Genomic DNA, 16,001 nt, shown 5'->3' with positions numbered 1-16,001 from the left:
TTCGGGTCAGGAAGGAATTTTCTCTCAGGTGGGAATTTCACCTTCCTGTGAAGCATGGGACAGGACTGATCTATTAGGATCAAGTGGGCATATTCCATAGGATTGATCGTTTTCTGCAGTGGCAGGCATGGGGAGTCGATGCTGGTCTTTCATGCCGAGCTCACGGTAGGGTCTTGCCTACCCACCACCATTGCTGCACCAATGCAAACTCCTAGCGTAGACGGGCGAAGCTGCTTTTGGCACCGGGGCAGTTTATCCTGGATTCAAGCCCTGGTGCAAATTGTGGTGCAGGACAATTTTGCCCCTGAGCACTAGGTGTTTGTATTACATCCGTACTTGAAATCCCTGCTGCAGACATGACCTAGGTTTCTTCTGCTCAATGCAGCAGCCCAGAGCATCACACGTCAGTTTCAAACCAACCCAGGCTGCTTAGAAGCATTCTTCCCTGCTAAATGATGCTTTCTGCCTCTCGGAACACTCTGTTACAGACCCAGCCACCATGTTTTAAACATCAGGATCAATAAAATACTTAGCCAAAGGCATAACGCCATTTACACATGGACAGATACAAATATTCAGGCCCAGAAGGAAATAAGCCATCAGAGCTCAGTGGAATGTTATCGCCATGAAACATCACAAGGGTAGAGGGGTCTTTCCAACAATACAGACTCTTTGCCTGCCTTCCGCTCACTGTGAGCGGCTAATTAGTGCTAAAACACTACGTCATGGCACCGATTTCATACTCCATCCCAATCCATTTTCCACCCCCCCTCTAATCCCTTTAAAGTGGAACATTTTTAAGAAGGATTTGGGGAGAGGGATGGGGGAACCGCATGTTGAGTCAAGTATCAATATGTTTCTATTCCATAAAACAAACCCCCCCGAAGTTAAAGATTATTTACATTTTAGATACGGGTAACAACCATAATCTATTTGATTAGGCGAGGCTTGAATTAAGTACTAAATTTATCTCTTTACATTGTCAAACTTAATAGTAGCTTAAAGATAAACCTCATTGAAACTCCAGCTTCCCTGCTGGGCTAATTAACACCCATTTAGTCTCTTAAACCTTTGATGGGTGTTGCTGTTCCAGAGCATTGGCAACAGGCAGAGCTGTTCTAATAAATCAGAGCCAAATCTAGGCCGAGTGGCGCAAGCCAAAAAACTCTCCAACCAGGTGCAGATGGTTTCCAATGGGAGATAAAAGCGGCTGATTAAACACTGCTACTGGTTCAGTGTCTCCGTTTCAGGGCCCGGCACTGATGCAGCCGATAGCATGAAGCATGGCCTGCCTACTGACTTCCTTGTGTTTCACCGAGAGCTTGAGTGCTGCCGCAACAGGGCCAGGTATTGGGTCAGATTCTTCCCTCCTTTGGCGCTTGATCTTCCCCGCTCCAGTGCCAATCAGGAACTCGGTTGAAATCAATGGCGTTACATCAGGTATGGGATGTGGGATCAAGCCCATTGTCTTTACCCCCAACAGGGGCTAGATTGATTACCTGGACAAAGATGAACAAAGACTCAAGGACTGTAGGAACTGCCCCATCAGAATATACCAAACACCCATCGAATCTGTATGGGGCCTGAGACTGGACTCCTCAGAGGAAGGCTCAAAATCTGCACGGTGCATTGCACTGGGCTGAGCAACAGGAGTAATAGTTTACCATTGTTCACACATCTACACCGCCCCCAGGTAGGGGGAGAACCAGGGCAAGAGTTTGGTGCGAGGGGCCCTGGGCTGCAATCACAGCTGTGCCGCTGGCCGCCTGGAGCTGCGGGGAAGAATCCTGATTCCAGTGCCTCCAGTCTGTGTGCAGGGGACAATGACTGAGCCCGAACCAATTAACCCTTTGAAAGATCAGAATTGGTGGGCAGAATTATTCTTGACACAGAAGCCGTGATTCTGGGTTGCATTCAGGTCTCTGCGGGATTCTGGAATCTGAGCGGCTCTACCCACTGGGAAATCCTCCTGATGGGTGCATGTGTTGGGCATCCCTCCTCCACTTCGCTACATTGCACCAGGGGTTAGCCTCATAATCTAGAGACCTAAAGGTGGTTTAAACCCACCTCCCTTTCCTGCCTGGGCCGTGCAGCATAGGATCAGGGCCACATTCTTTCCCTTGCACCAATGGACGACAGCGGAGGAGCAGTCGAGGGAGAGTCAAAGCTTGAAATGTGCTGTGCATGCAGGATGGGGCCGTGAAGAGCGCCAGGCCAGGGAAAGATGGTGCCACATTTAATTAGCTTTCTGTAAAACCAGATTATTTTTAGCATTAATCTCAAAAAGGGAACTCCTCCAAATGAACGAAAGAGAACGCGCAGGGCAAGGAAACCATTAATTGATTCCCTATTAATCAACCTCTGCAAACCACTTGGAAGATCTGAAAACTACTTCCTCTTCAGCAAAGGACTTATCCCTGGATTTAAAGGAAGCCGCCTTTACCTTGAATCTGCCAGGTCAGAGGAGGAAAAGGACTAAACCGCTCCTTAATTTCTCTTATCAGAGAACCAATTCCTCACCTCACTGCCCTGCTCTTAACACCGTTGCATTCTGACCATTCCAGGCTATTTCTGGAACAACAGCAGCTTTCCTGACATGAGCAGGAGGAGTCAGTTATTAGAGGTTTCAGAGTAGCAGCCGTGTTAGTCTGTATCCGCAAAAAGAACAGGAGGACTTGTGGCACCTTAGAGACTAACCAATTTATTTGAGCATAAGCTTTCGTGGCCCTCGGTCAGTGGCCATCGGATGCACAGAATGGAACATATAGTAAGAAGATATATATAATAGATAGTCCACTGAATGCATCTGATGAAGTGAGCTGTAGCTCACGAAAGCTTATGCTCAAATAAATTTGTTAGTCTCTAAGGTGCCACAAGTACTCCTTTTCTTTTTGTGAATACAGACTAACACTGCTGCCACTCTGAAACCTGTCATAATAGATACCATTAACTTGGGTTTGAATAGAGACTGGGAGTGGCTGGGTCATTACACAAACTGAATCTATTTCCCTAAATTAAGTATCCTCACACCTTCTTGTCAACTGTCTAAATGGACCATCTTGATTATCACTACAAAAGGTTTTTTCTCCTGCTGAAAATAGCTCATCTTAACTAATTAGCCTCTCACAGTTTGTATGGCAACTTCCAATTTATCTGTATGTATATATATATCTTCTTACTATATGTTCCATTCTATGCATCCGATGAAGTGGGCTGTAGCTCATAATTGATTATGCTCTAATCAATTTGTTAGTCTCTAAGGTGCCACAAGTCCTCCTGCTATTTTTTTCAGTTATTAGACATTGTTTCTGGGATTTAATCTATAAACCAACCTACATTCGAGGCCTGGTTCTTCTCCCTCTTCCTCCCGTGACTACCCACACCCGTGATGGTATTGTGAGTCTCATGATTATTTGGTCCCAACTCTGGAGTCATGGGAATAGGTGAGACTTTCAGTTTCATTTCAAAATAAAAATAAGTTTCTAGCCCACCTGGTCGCAAAGACAAGCCTGAAAACGTGTCTTGGGTGTGGCCTAATGGTTCAAAAACAAGAAGGAAAGAAAGTGAATCCAAAATTGTTACTTTTTAAAAAATCTCATGATTTTTTCAGCCAGTCTCATGTTTTTGGAACACTTGGGGTTGGCAGTGTCCCCAGTGTGAACTGGAAGTCACTCCAGTGCAGTTGATGGAACTCCCCCATGTAAACACACAATCACAGCCACTGCATTCCACAAGAAGCAGACAGCAAGTGATTCTGATCTCATGCTGGCACAGACTCCAGTGAAGTTACCCTTGATTTACACTACTGTAAGTAAAATACTTAGCAGAGTTGGTCAACAATTTTCCATCAAAGTGCTTTTCTCAAATCAAGTTATGGCAAAGTCAGGAAGAGCTCCAAGATCAAGCGAATGTACACCAGTGTCCTATCCTCCAGACCATATTGCTTCTCGGGCAAAAAGCACCCCAAGAAGTACTTATCTTCCCTACCTTCTGGAGCAACCAGAACAATTTGGGCTCAAGATAGCAGGCGGTGGATAGAAGAGGCTCTGGATTGCTGGCCCCAGAACCAGTCTTTTTTCCATCCAGTCACCAATATCCTGTAAAAGGAGACTTCAGCCAACAGGCAAGTGAAATGGAACCAACCACCTTTTATGCTGCCCCGGGGTGCCAGGGTTTGAAATTGCTACATGAACCTGGCTTCTATCCATGGTGCAGCTCTTCCAGATTCATATGGATATTTCATTCCCTCTATTTGCCCACCGATGATCCAGTGGTAACATGATTTAATAGTAAGCACAGGACTGGGGAACCAGTAGAGGTGGGGTGTATTCCCAGCAATACAACTGACTTGCTGTGCAACCAGGGGCAAGCCATTTATCCCCCTTATGTCTCAGTGTCTTCACTCATAAAAAAGAATAACAATTTACACCTCCAGATTTGCCATAGCACATTTCCATAATGGACCTGCCATCAGCCACCCTTGGGAGTTGAACCTGTGACCTTTCCCACCATAAGTCCAAACGAAAGGCATCAGCCTATTCATTATGAGGAATTGTCAGGCTTTTATCCCAGCCACTAGAGGGCACCATGACCTCAGGCACTTACTGTGCTATGGTTCCATCCAAACCTGGCAATTTAGCCAACAGAGAGAGTTTCGTTTTTATTCCTCTGCAGTTCCCAAGCACCATCTCACACCTCGGCAGCTCTCTCTTTTATACACCGCCTCTGCTCTGCTGCAGTTCTCATCCCTCTCAACAATCCCACCCTTGGAGGCAAAGAAAATATGGCTCTTTATTTCCCTTTTTGGGGGACTTTTGCAATAAAAATTATACATTCAGCCATCAAAATTATCACCCTCAAGGTTTTGTATCCTACTTGCTGGCCGAGGAGTTCTGGAATGAGTTCCCTTTGGGCTTCAATCCACATGCCCTGTAGAGCAAGAAGAAGACCGAACCAGGGTTCTGAATGGGCCACATCTACCGCCTACGCAGGCCAGACTAACTCAGCCAGCAAAGTCAGCTATCCAACCTTTGTCTCCTCCCACCAGCCCTGCTAAACCTTTCTTTCCTGGGAGCCAGTGCTGTTTGATTTCAGCCCAGCCTGAGTTCAAGACCGGACACATTTTCGTGAATGGCTCTGCAAGCTGTGGTGTCAATTTTTCAGAGGAAAGAGAGCGAGACAGGGAAAGAAATGACACATTTCAGTGCTTCATTCACATGTCTTCCTTGGCTTTGATTAAGCCCGTCTCAGGCTCACCAAGTGCAGAGGTGGGAGTGGTGGAAGACACCGGAGACTGAATTCAAAGCTGACGCACGGGTACCATAAGCTACATGTCAGCGAGTGTCAATCGGCGCCGGTTACATGCTGAGGAGGTGGAAAAGCAGGGTTCTAGCAGGACAAGCATCTCGCAGAAGGGAATTAGATAAAACACAGCAGCAACTTCCCTATGCGTCCATACTGGATTCACTTTGTTAACCTGTTCCAATTTCCTCCTAAATTGCAGGATTGTATTTCCATTCTTAGCTCTTTCTTCCTCATTTATTACTGTTATTAACCATGTTCATTACCGTAATGCCAAAGGGCCAACCAAAAATGGGGCCCCATCATGCTAGGTTCTATACAAACACATAGTAGCAGATGGTCACTACCCCAAAGCGCTTGCAATTAGTCTTACTTGTCCATCAAAGGACCCTTTAAAATCTTTACCCTTATCCAGACTTTTGCATTGAGTGTGCCAAGCCTGCACACAGCAAACAGCTAAGGGCGTTTGTTGGGATTATTACTGCAGTATTTTCTTGAGGCCCCAGCCAAGATCATGTGCTAGATGCTATACGGATGCCAGGACTTGTACGGACTTGTACAGATACAGACAGACATCATCTTCCTTTCCAAATGCAAACAGATGGACATCGTACCAAAAGGACTGAAGGTAAAAAATCCATTACAATCTACATACCACACAGACCATGCTGACAGCTTGTGCCACACGCTCTCAAAGAAACTGCGGAACCACCTGATCAACATCCTCTACAGCAAACAGGGAAAGATTAAGAATGAGCTCTCAAAAATGGATACTCTCATAAAAAACCAACCTTCCACACAAACTGCCTCGTGGCTGGACTTTACTAAAACTAGACAAGCCATTTACAACACACACTTTGCTTCTCTACAAAAGAAAAAGGACACTAAACTTTCTAAACTACTACATGCCACAAGGGGCCACAGCAATGGTTCCCTTAACCCACCCAGCAATATTGTTAACCTATCCAACTATACTCTTAGCCCAGCAGAAGCAGCAGTCCTATCTCGGGGCCTCTCCTTCTGCCCCTCCACCCCCATGAACACGATACAGTTCTGTGGTGACCTAGAATCCTATTTTCGACGTCTCCAACTCAAGGAATATTTCCAACACACCTCTGAACAACATACTAACCCACCGAGACCTCCCTACCAACACTGCAAAAAGAAGGATTCTAGGTGGACTCCTCCTGAAGGTCAAGACAGCAGACTGGACTTCTACATAGAGTGCTTCCGCCGATGTGCACGGGCTGAAATTGTGGAAAAGCAGCATCACTTGCCCCATAACCTCAGCCGTGCAGAACACAATGCCATCCACAGCCTCAGAAACAACTCTGACATCATAATCAAAAAGGCTGACAAAGGAGGTGCTGTTGTCATCATGACTAGGTCGGAATATGAACAAGAGGCTGCTGGGCAGCTCTCCAACACCACTTTCTATAAGCCATTACCCTCTGATCCCACTGAGAGTTACCAAAAGAAACTACAGCATTTGCTCAAGAAACTCCCTGAAAAAGCACAAGATCAAATCCGCACAGACACACCCCTGGAACCCTGACCTGGGATATTCTATCTACTACCCAAGATCCATAAACCTGGAAATCCTGGGTGCCCATCATCTCAGGCATTGGCACCCTGACAGCAGGATTGTCTGGCTATGTAGACTCCCTCCTCAGGCCCTATGCTACCAGCACTCCCAGCTACCTTCGATACACCACTGACTTCCTGAGGAAACTACAATCCATCGGTGATCTTCCTGATAAGACCATCCTGGCCACTATGGATGTAGAAGCCCTCTACACCAACATTCCACACAAAGATGGACTACAAGCCGACAAGAACACTATCCCCGATAATGTCACGGCTAACCTGGTGGCTGAACTTTGTGACTTTGTCTTCACCCATAACTATTTTACATTTGGGAACAATGTATACCTTCAAATCAGCGGCACTGCTATGGGTACCCGCATGGCCCCACAGTATGCCAACATTTTTATGGCTGACTTAGAACAACGCTTCCTCAGCTCTCGTCCCCTAACGCCCCCACTCTACTTGCGCTATACTAATGACATCTTCATCATCTGAACCCATGGAAAAGAAGCCCTTGAGGAATTCCACCATGATTTCAACAATTTCCATCCCACCATCAACCTCAGCCTGGTCCAGTCCACACAAGAGATCCACTTCCTGGACACTACAGTGCTAATAAACGATGGTCACATAAACACCACCCTATACCGGAAACCTACTGACCGCTATTCCTACCTACATGCCTCCAGCTTTCACCCTGACCACACCACACGATCCATTCTCTACAGCCAAGCTCTGCGATACAACCGCATTTGCTCCAACCCCTCAGACAGAGACAAACGCCTACAAGATCTCTATCAAGCATTCTTACAACTACAATACCCACCTGTGGAAGGGAAGAAACAGATTGATAGAGCCAGAAGAGTTCCCAGAAGTCACCTACTACAGGACAGGCCTAACAAAGAAAATAACAGAACGCCACTAGCCGTCACCTTCAGCCCCCAACTAAAACCCCTCCAACGCATTATTAAGGATCTACAACCTATCCTGAAGGATGACCCAACACTCTCACAAATCTTGGGAGACAGGCCAGTCCTTGCCTACAGACAGCCCCCCTACCTGAAGCAAATACTCACCAGCAACCACATACCACACAACAGAACCACTAACCCAGGAACCTATCCTTGCAACAAAGCCCGTTGCCAACTGTGCCCACATATCTATTCAGGGGACACCATCACAGGGCCTAATAACATCAGCCACACTATCAGGCTCGTTCACCTGCACATCCACCAATGTGATATATGCCATCATGTGCCAGCAATGCCCCTCTGCCATGTACATTGGTCAAACTGGACAGTCTCTACGTAAAAGAATAAATGGACACAAATCAGATGTCAAGAATTATAACATTCATAAACCAGTCGGAGAACACTTCAATCTCTCTGGTCACGCGATTACAGACATGAAAGTTGCAATATTACAACAAAAAAACTTCAAATCCAGACTCCAGCGAGAGACTGTTGAATTGGAATTCATTTGCAAATTGGATACAATTAACTTAGGCTTGAATAGAGACTGGGAGTGGCTAAGTCATTATGCAAGGTAACCTATTTCCCCTTGTTTTTTCCTACCCTCCCCCCCCCCCCCCAGACGTTCTTGTTAAACCCTGGATTTGTGCTGGAAATGGCCCACCTTGATTATCATACACATTGTAAGGAGAGCGATCACTTTAGATAAGCTATTACCAGCGGGAGAGTGGGGTGGGGGTAGAGAAAACCTTTTGTAGTGGTAAACACCCATTTTTTCATGCTTTGTGTGTATAAAAAGATCTTCTATACTTTCCACAGTATGCATCCAATGAAGTGAGCTGTAGCTCACGAAAGCTTATGCTCAAATAAATTCATTAGTCTCTAAGGTGCCACAAGTACTCCTTTTCTTTTTGCGAATACAGACTAACACGGCTGTTACTCTGAAACCTGTCACCAATGAGAGAATTGCCACAGAATAGAATTCGGATTCATGAAAACACACGAGCTCTGGCTGCCCGTACCAATGAAGAGGGGACGTGGAGGGAGACAAGGGAAGTTTGCAATAAGGTTCACCTTCCCTGAAGCAGCCAGTTGTCCCATGATCTGGGCTGAAGCTCGTCAGTTTCCATTCACATGGGGCTTCACTGGAGTGGAGGAGGGCACTTTGATTGGTTTCCTATTTTTCTTTCAGTTTGAGGTTGGACCCCCCCCAAATTTAACCACTAAATGAAATTCCATTGTTTTTAATATTCTTTATTATTTGCATTACAGGCGGTCATGGACCAGAGCCCCAGTCTAAGTAATTCAACCAAATCAAATGAGTTTCATCTGGTTCTAAATGAAACTAGAAATCCCTTCCCACGATACTCAGAGAAGGCTTCAGTCAAACCTCAGCCCTGGTTCATCCTAAAGGTTTGTTATGGCAGGGGCCTCGGGCTTTGACAGACCTTGATCCCTCTTGTTCTCTGCCTGGGGCACACAACTGTTTAGTAGCCTGAGGCCATTAATACTTTGGTCTAATTCCAGTTGTTGGGTTCAGTGTGTGGGAGGCTGCCTGGCTGGTGTTGGTGGCCTGTGACATACAGAGGTCAGATGATCTGGAGATTCCTTCTGGCCTTAAACTCTATGACCTGAACTCTCGGAATAAGACTATTGCAATTCAAAAAATCAGACTTTAACTCAGAGAAATATTAGGTCACAGCCCATGTGAGAAAAATCTAAGGGAACAAGGAGTTGAGGAGAGCTGGCAGTTTCTCAAAGAGACAATATTAAGGCCGCAACAACAAACTATCCCAGTGCGAAGGAAAGATCGGAAGAATAATAAGAGGCCAATATGGTTCCATCAGGAGCTCTGTATTGACCTGAAAATCAAAAAGGAATCCTGAAAAAAGTGGAAACGCGGACAAATTGCTAGGGAGGAGCACAAAAGAACAGCACAAGCTTGTAGGGACAAAATCAGAAAGGCTAAGGCACAAAATAAGTTACACCTAGCGAGGGACCTAAAAGGCAATAAGAAGAGGTTCAATAAAAACATTAGAAGCAAGAAAAAGATAAGCAAAGTGTAGGCCCACTGCTTAGCGAGGAAAGTGAGCTAATAACTGATGACACCAGGAAGGTGGAGGTGTTTAATACCTATTTTGCTTCAGCCTTCTCTAAAAAGGTTAATTGTGATGAGACACTTAACACAATTAGTATTAATAACAAGGGGGCAGGAACACAAGTTATAATAGGATAAGAATGGGTTAAAGAATATTTAGATACTTAGGATACTTAAGAAACTAGCTGAAGCAATTTTGGAACTGCTAGCAATTATCTTTGAGTATCTTTCTTTAAAAAGAGAAACCAACAGGACCTGGGGAATTACAAACCAGTCAACCTAATTTTATATATGGAAACGTACTGGAATAAATTATTAAACAACCAATTTGTAAGCACCTACAGGACAACAGAGTTATCAGGAATAACCAGCGTGGATTTATCAAGAATGAATCATGCTAAACCAACCTGATTTCCCTTTCTGACAGTGTTACTAGCCCAGCGGATGGGGGACCTGTAGATGTGATATATCCTGATTTTAGTAAGGCTTGGACACAAGTCCCATGTGATATTCTCATAAGCAAACTAGGGAAATATGATCTAGATGAAATTACTATAAGGTGGGTGCAGAACTGGTTGAAAGTCCATACTCAAAGAGTAGTTATCAATGGTTCATTGTCATACTGGGGGCATATATCTAGTAGAGTATCTCAGAGGTCAGTTCTCGGTCTGTTACTATTCAATATTTTCATTAATGACTTGGATAATGTAGTGGAGAGGATGCCTATAACATTGACATATGACACCAAGCTGGGGAGGATTGCAAGCAATTTGGAGGACAGGATTAGAATTCAAAACGACCTTGACAAATTGGAGAAATGGCCTGAAACCAATGAGATGACATTCAGTAGAGACAAGCGCAAAGTACTACACTTAGGAAGAAAAAATCAAATGCACAACTACAAAATGAGGAATATCTGGTCTAAACGTGGGTAGTGCTGCTGAAAAGGATCCGGGGGTGAGAGTGGATCACAAATTGAATATGAGTCCACTTTAGGAAAGTTTAGGAAAACCTGACCTGTGCAGAATGGTTAAAAAGCTGGGTATGTTTAATCTTGAAGAAAGAAGACTGAGGGGAGACCTGGTAACAGTCTTCAGATGTGTTAAGGACTGTTATAAAGAGGACTGTGACCAGTTGTCTCCATGTCCAGTGAAGGTAAAACCAGAAGTAATGGGCTTAATCTGCAGCAAGGGAAATTTAGGTTACCTATTAGAAAAAACTTTCTAACTCTCAGGGTGGTTAAGCTCTGGAACAGGCTCCCAAGGGAGGTTGTAGAATCCCCGTCATAATAGGTTTTTAAGAACAGGTTGGACAAACACCTGTCAGGGACAGTCTAGGGTTACTTGGTCCTGCCTCAGCGCAGAGGGCTGGACTAGGTGACCTTTCAAGGTCCTTCCAACCTTGCGTTTCTATGATTCTATGACTCTATGGCTTTGGGTTCTATAATGCAAAGATCCTGATGGGGATAAGCCTGGAATGGAGACCAGAGCCAAACCTCTACAGATCTTGGGGGAGATCCATTCCTAATCCCGATCCAGGTCTGAGCTTCGTGGCTGGGAAGATAGATTCTGATCAGAACACTGGAGCCAAATCTCCTTGAGCTTTGGGGTAGTTTGGATCCAGAGGCAAACGTCATGCCTCCAGTCCTTCTCTTGGGCTGGGAGCAGATTGAGAGCGGAGCCATGACCCCACTACCCCCCTCCACTCTGTTCTGCAGTTCCCAGCTTGGAGGACACGCTGCACCTTCCCCGCATGTGGTGGGGTTACTACGGGCACCAGGTCACCTGGAGCCACATGAAGAATTCTGGTTGAATAAGCTGCAGTGCAACCCCAACTTGCCCCTCCTAGCATGCCTCCTGGCACAAGCTGCAGCCTTCCCTCTGCACAGCTCCAGACCAAGGGCCAGATGCCTTGTGTAAATACGGACTAACTCCACCACAGCTGGGGAAGTTGCTCCATTTTTATAGCCATGTGAGCAAGGGCAAAATGTGTCCCCATGTCTTCAGCACAGAAATAATTCATGCCCAAAGTCCCTTCTCCCATGATCCATCATCAGACTTGGGGACGGCTGGTGCCCCTCACCAGTATACATATTGCTCGGTGGCTACTTTGCTGACAAACCCAGTCTCACCCGCCCCCATCCCGGCAAACTCCCAGGGCAGGCCGGTGGAGATGGGCGTTGATCCCAGTGCACGGCCAACTCATGGGAGTTTTTGAGAGGGTGGGGACGTTGATGGCTTCAGTCTTCCCACAGAGAGTAGAGCTTTGCAAGCTGTTTCTGCTGCTAGAACAGACATGGATAGAGGGAGGTGGGGAGCAGAGGAGGCGGGCGATGCAGTGCTTATGAGGCTGGTGCAGCCTTTGGTTGTTAGAACAAGAGAGAAAGAGAGAGAGTGAAATAGACCAAAAGGAAGAAAATGTCCCCCCGTTCCCCTTAGATTTGCTTTTTTCTTTTTCTTTCTTTCTTTTTTTTTTTTTAAGCTCTTGGCTCAAATTTATCCAAAAGGGAAGAAAAAAAAATAAATGAAGCAGAAAGCTGTTAGGATTCCCTCTGCCTCTTTTCAGCCTCGTTCGTTTCTAGCCGCCGCCTGAATGAAGCGGAGCTAATGTCCCAGTGCATTCCAGATTAAGCACAAATGCTTGGTGCAGATAAATTGAAAAACCTCAGCCCTGGAATACGGACTTGTGTACTGGTGCTGTCAGGTTATAAAGAGAGAGAGAGAGAGAGAGAGAGGCTGCCTATAGAAGAGCAGATAAAAAAGAGAGAGAGCAGTTTGTCGGATGCTTTTATTCTTGCCGTAGGCATGAGATGGCTTTCTAATGGGAAAACATGAAACTGTGCAACACAAACACACACACACACAGAGTACAGTGTATATACATATGTACATACATATACAGAGAGTACAAGCTATGTACATACTATATATAAATATATACACACAGTATACTCTATAAATACTATATAGAAACACAGAGCAGGCAAAATACATACACACAGAGTACAATACACATACAAACTACACTCTCTCTATATATAACACACACAGAGAGGACAGTCTATGTACATGCTCACCACAGAGGTCTCCAAACTGTGGGGTGTACTCCCCTAGAAGGGCATGGAGGAACGTTTGGAGTGGGGTGCAGCTTTCTGGAACGTTGCAGTGTGACACCTCTTCATTTCTTACACTCCAGAAGCCGAATGCACAAGAACCAAAAACAGAGAGAGAGAAAGCAGACTGCTCCCTAAGGCCAAAAGGCACAATTCCCCCCATCTTGCTCTAGCTGGCCTTTTGCAGACTGAACACTGAGGAAACAGATTGCATGCTACCCTCCGAACCCCCTACCCTGCAAGCAGGACCAGGAAACTCCTTGAAATTTAAAGTGACAGCTGGTCATTTAAACAATTTTTAGGACACCACAGGTAGTGGCAAGAATATGTAGTGCACGGGTTCCCTCCCTGCCTTTCCCATCTTGCTAGATTCCAGACAGTGGCTGTCAGAGTATCTGGGGACAGAAGATGAGTCACTGGGTGCAGAGGAAGAGACCAGGAGCCAGTGCTGGGTGGAGGTATTGGAGCAATGAGCGATTAGCTGGAGTAAGTGTCTGAAGAGAGCACAGAGGGCTGTATTGAACTGGAACCTGAGAGGAACAGGGGAAGTGGTAGAGCTGCGTGCAGAGGTGGGCACGTTCCACTCCCCGCAGAGGCCCCCCTTGCTAGTGACAGCGAGGGCCGCATTCCTACTTTAACTGCCATTTAATTAACTCTCTGTTTCAATTAACTCCTCCATTTGCCTCATCTCCCTTTGATTGAACTAAACTGGTCCCACAGTCCCCTTTAAAAACCGCTTCTGGGCTGTGCAGTGGGGGTAATAGAAATGACCCATTTCTAGGCTGGCTCGGCCCCCACTGGGCTCAGACCCAATGAGTGGCCTATCGGATCCCAGGCAGCCGTTCTGAAGAAAGGGGCATGTGTGGGGCTTGGGGGAGGGGTCCCGGTGGGGGCCAGTTTCCCACTTGAAGGGTTGCAAGTTAGCACGTCACGGTGGGGAAAGGTCAGAGGACTGGGGTGCAAATGAAATCATTTCCCATCCTCGGTGCTAACTTCCCCCATATAGAAATAACACAAATCTAGCCCAGGATCTTTAAGTGAAACTGACTTTGATTGTTATCCATTCGATCTATTCAGTGAACATTTCAGTTCATGCCGGAGAAGTATCATTCTGTTCAGCACAGAGAGACAGACGGACAGAGAGACAGACTGTAAAAAAAAACCACCCTCCCCCATTACACACAGCCATGAGACAAGACGCTTCTACCATGCAGCTTCTCCCAGTGCATGAGCGAGGCAGACGGGCTTGGAGAACTGATGCCTCTCAGGGACTAGGTGTCCAACCCACTGCTGCATTTTTAACAAAGAGAGTGTGAATCTTGCCTGGGGGGGTTCCCCTCCCTAAATACTTTGGGCTGGATTCATCCCCATGTTGCCAGAGAGACTGAGCGTGGGTGGCTTGTGCCTCTCCTAGTCAGGAGTTGTGGTCCCCTGATTCTGCAAAGGGCAGCCTGCAGCGTCTGCTTCAGTGGTTCCTGAGGAATCTTGCAAGGGGGCAGAATCGCTACCCTGGCCACACCCCCTCCCATCTGTGCTCCACCCCCTCCTCTAATCCATCCCTAGAATGCCTCCTGTGCCCAGAGCTGGCTCTATGCCTGGGCATATTCCCCAGAGGGGGGCCCTTCCACCTCCCACTTTGTGCCAGTCTTAGGACACCGGCCGCATGGCAGAGATGGGCTAATCATACACATTTACTGAAGCCAGCTTGCATCTTTCCCAGCTCTTCCGAACTGCAAGTGGGAGCCGTCTGTGGCAATAAGGAGCCGCGGAGACCCCCCAGTTAGCCAAATGCTGCAGCAAGAACACGCAGGACCAGTTCAATGCCCATTGCGATCAGTGGGAGTTTTTCCATTGTCTTCAGTGGGAATTGGATCAGGCCCCAAATAAACAGTGATGATGCATGGCTCGTGCTCCTGGCTGTGGAATACTGTAACATTTTGGTTGCTAAGAGAAATCTAGTCCTGGATTCCCCCTTCCCCACACACCCAGGCCTCAGGTGCAGCTTGGCCTGCAGGGCCCAAGGTCACCTGGATCCAGCTGAGCTATCATCCTCACCACCCAAGGAATGGGAGAAGTGAGGGCTTAGGTGGGAGGAAGGGTGGAGGGCGCTGTTAGGAGAAGAATCCATTTGTAATTACTGAAATAAACAAGAGTCAGGAAGAAATGCAAATGGCTTGTGTTGTGAATTACATGACAGAAGAAATGACAGCTTTTTATTAGTGTGATAACAGCAAGGAGTTTTAAAATAGAATAATCGGTGCAACAAAAGCCATTTTCATTCTGAATTTTCATTTTAAATGGCTGATCTCGTTTTAATCAAGCGAGTCATCACAAAATGCTTTTAATTACCAAAAGTCAAGAGCTATATTGTAATTTTAATGTCTACTTTCAGACTGGTGATTAGATTTATACAAAACAGGGTTGTTGGGTTTTTTTGTTTTGTTTTGTTTTGCAGACACACTCGAAGTCTGTGTTTGCCATTAAGAAGAACAGTTGTTTAGGATGAAGTGCTCTCACCTCACCAGCAAATGCAGAATGAGCTTTAAAGCAAAGATTTTTTTTTTTTTTTTTAAATCTGGGTTTGTTTATTTTTTGTGTCTCCTGTGTTTTTTGGAGCAGCCTTGCTGCTAACTTAAAGTTTGACTTTTTGTTCTTTTAAAGGCATTCTGGAAAGCTGCAATGAACAGAGGGGTTGGAATATTTCCCAGAGGAAAGGAGAGATGGATTTTATTTCACCAGCTACCGTAATGCCAATGAAAAGGCTAATCTCAGGCTGGATTCCAAGGGTAAGCAGCTCTTTAAAAGGAAGTGGCTACGGATGTAGCTGTTTTTGGGGTTAGAACAAGGACTGGGGAATCAAGGGGCTCTGCCATGAACTCAGTGGACTGTATTGTCCCGCTATCTCGCATGGTCAGTTACACCGGCGCACATC

At 46.0% G+C, this 16,001-nt stretch overlaps 1 long non-coding RNA gene across 1 annotated transcript in view; it reads right to left on the bottom strand.

Annotated features, from left to right (window-relative positions):
• Nucleotides 1–1,369: 1,369 nt before the first annotated feature.
• LOC141977841 (uncharacterized) overlaps nucleotides 1,370–16,001 on the bottom strand; it is a 146,737-nt gene continuing 132,105 nt past the window's right edge. The window contains exon 3 of the long non-coding RNA XR_012636292.1: nucleotides 1,370–1,499. This is a non-coding gene — a long non-coding RNA (uncharacterized LOC141977841). The remainder of the gene's footprint in view (nucleotides 1,500–16,001) is intronic.

This window comes from Natator depressus, chromosome 25, assembly GCF_965152275.1.
Source record: "Natator depressus isolate rNatDep1 chromosome 25, rNatDep2.hap1, whole genome shotgun sequence".
Taxonomy (NCBI): domain Eukaryota; kingdom Metazoa; phylum Chordata; order Testudines; family Cheloniidae; genus Natator; species Natator depressus.
This window is presented reverse-complemented; position numbering and strand designations above follow the sequence as displayed.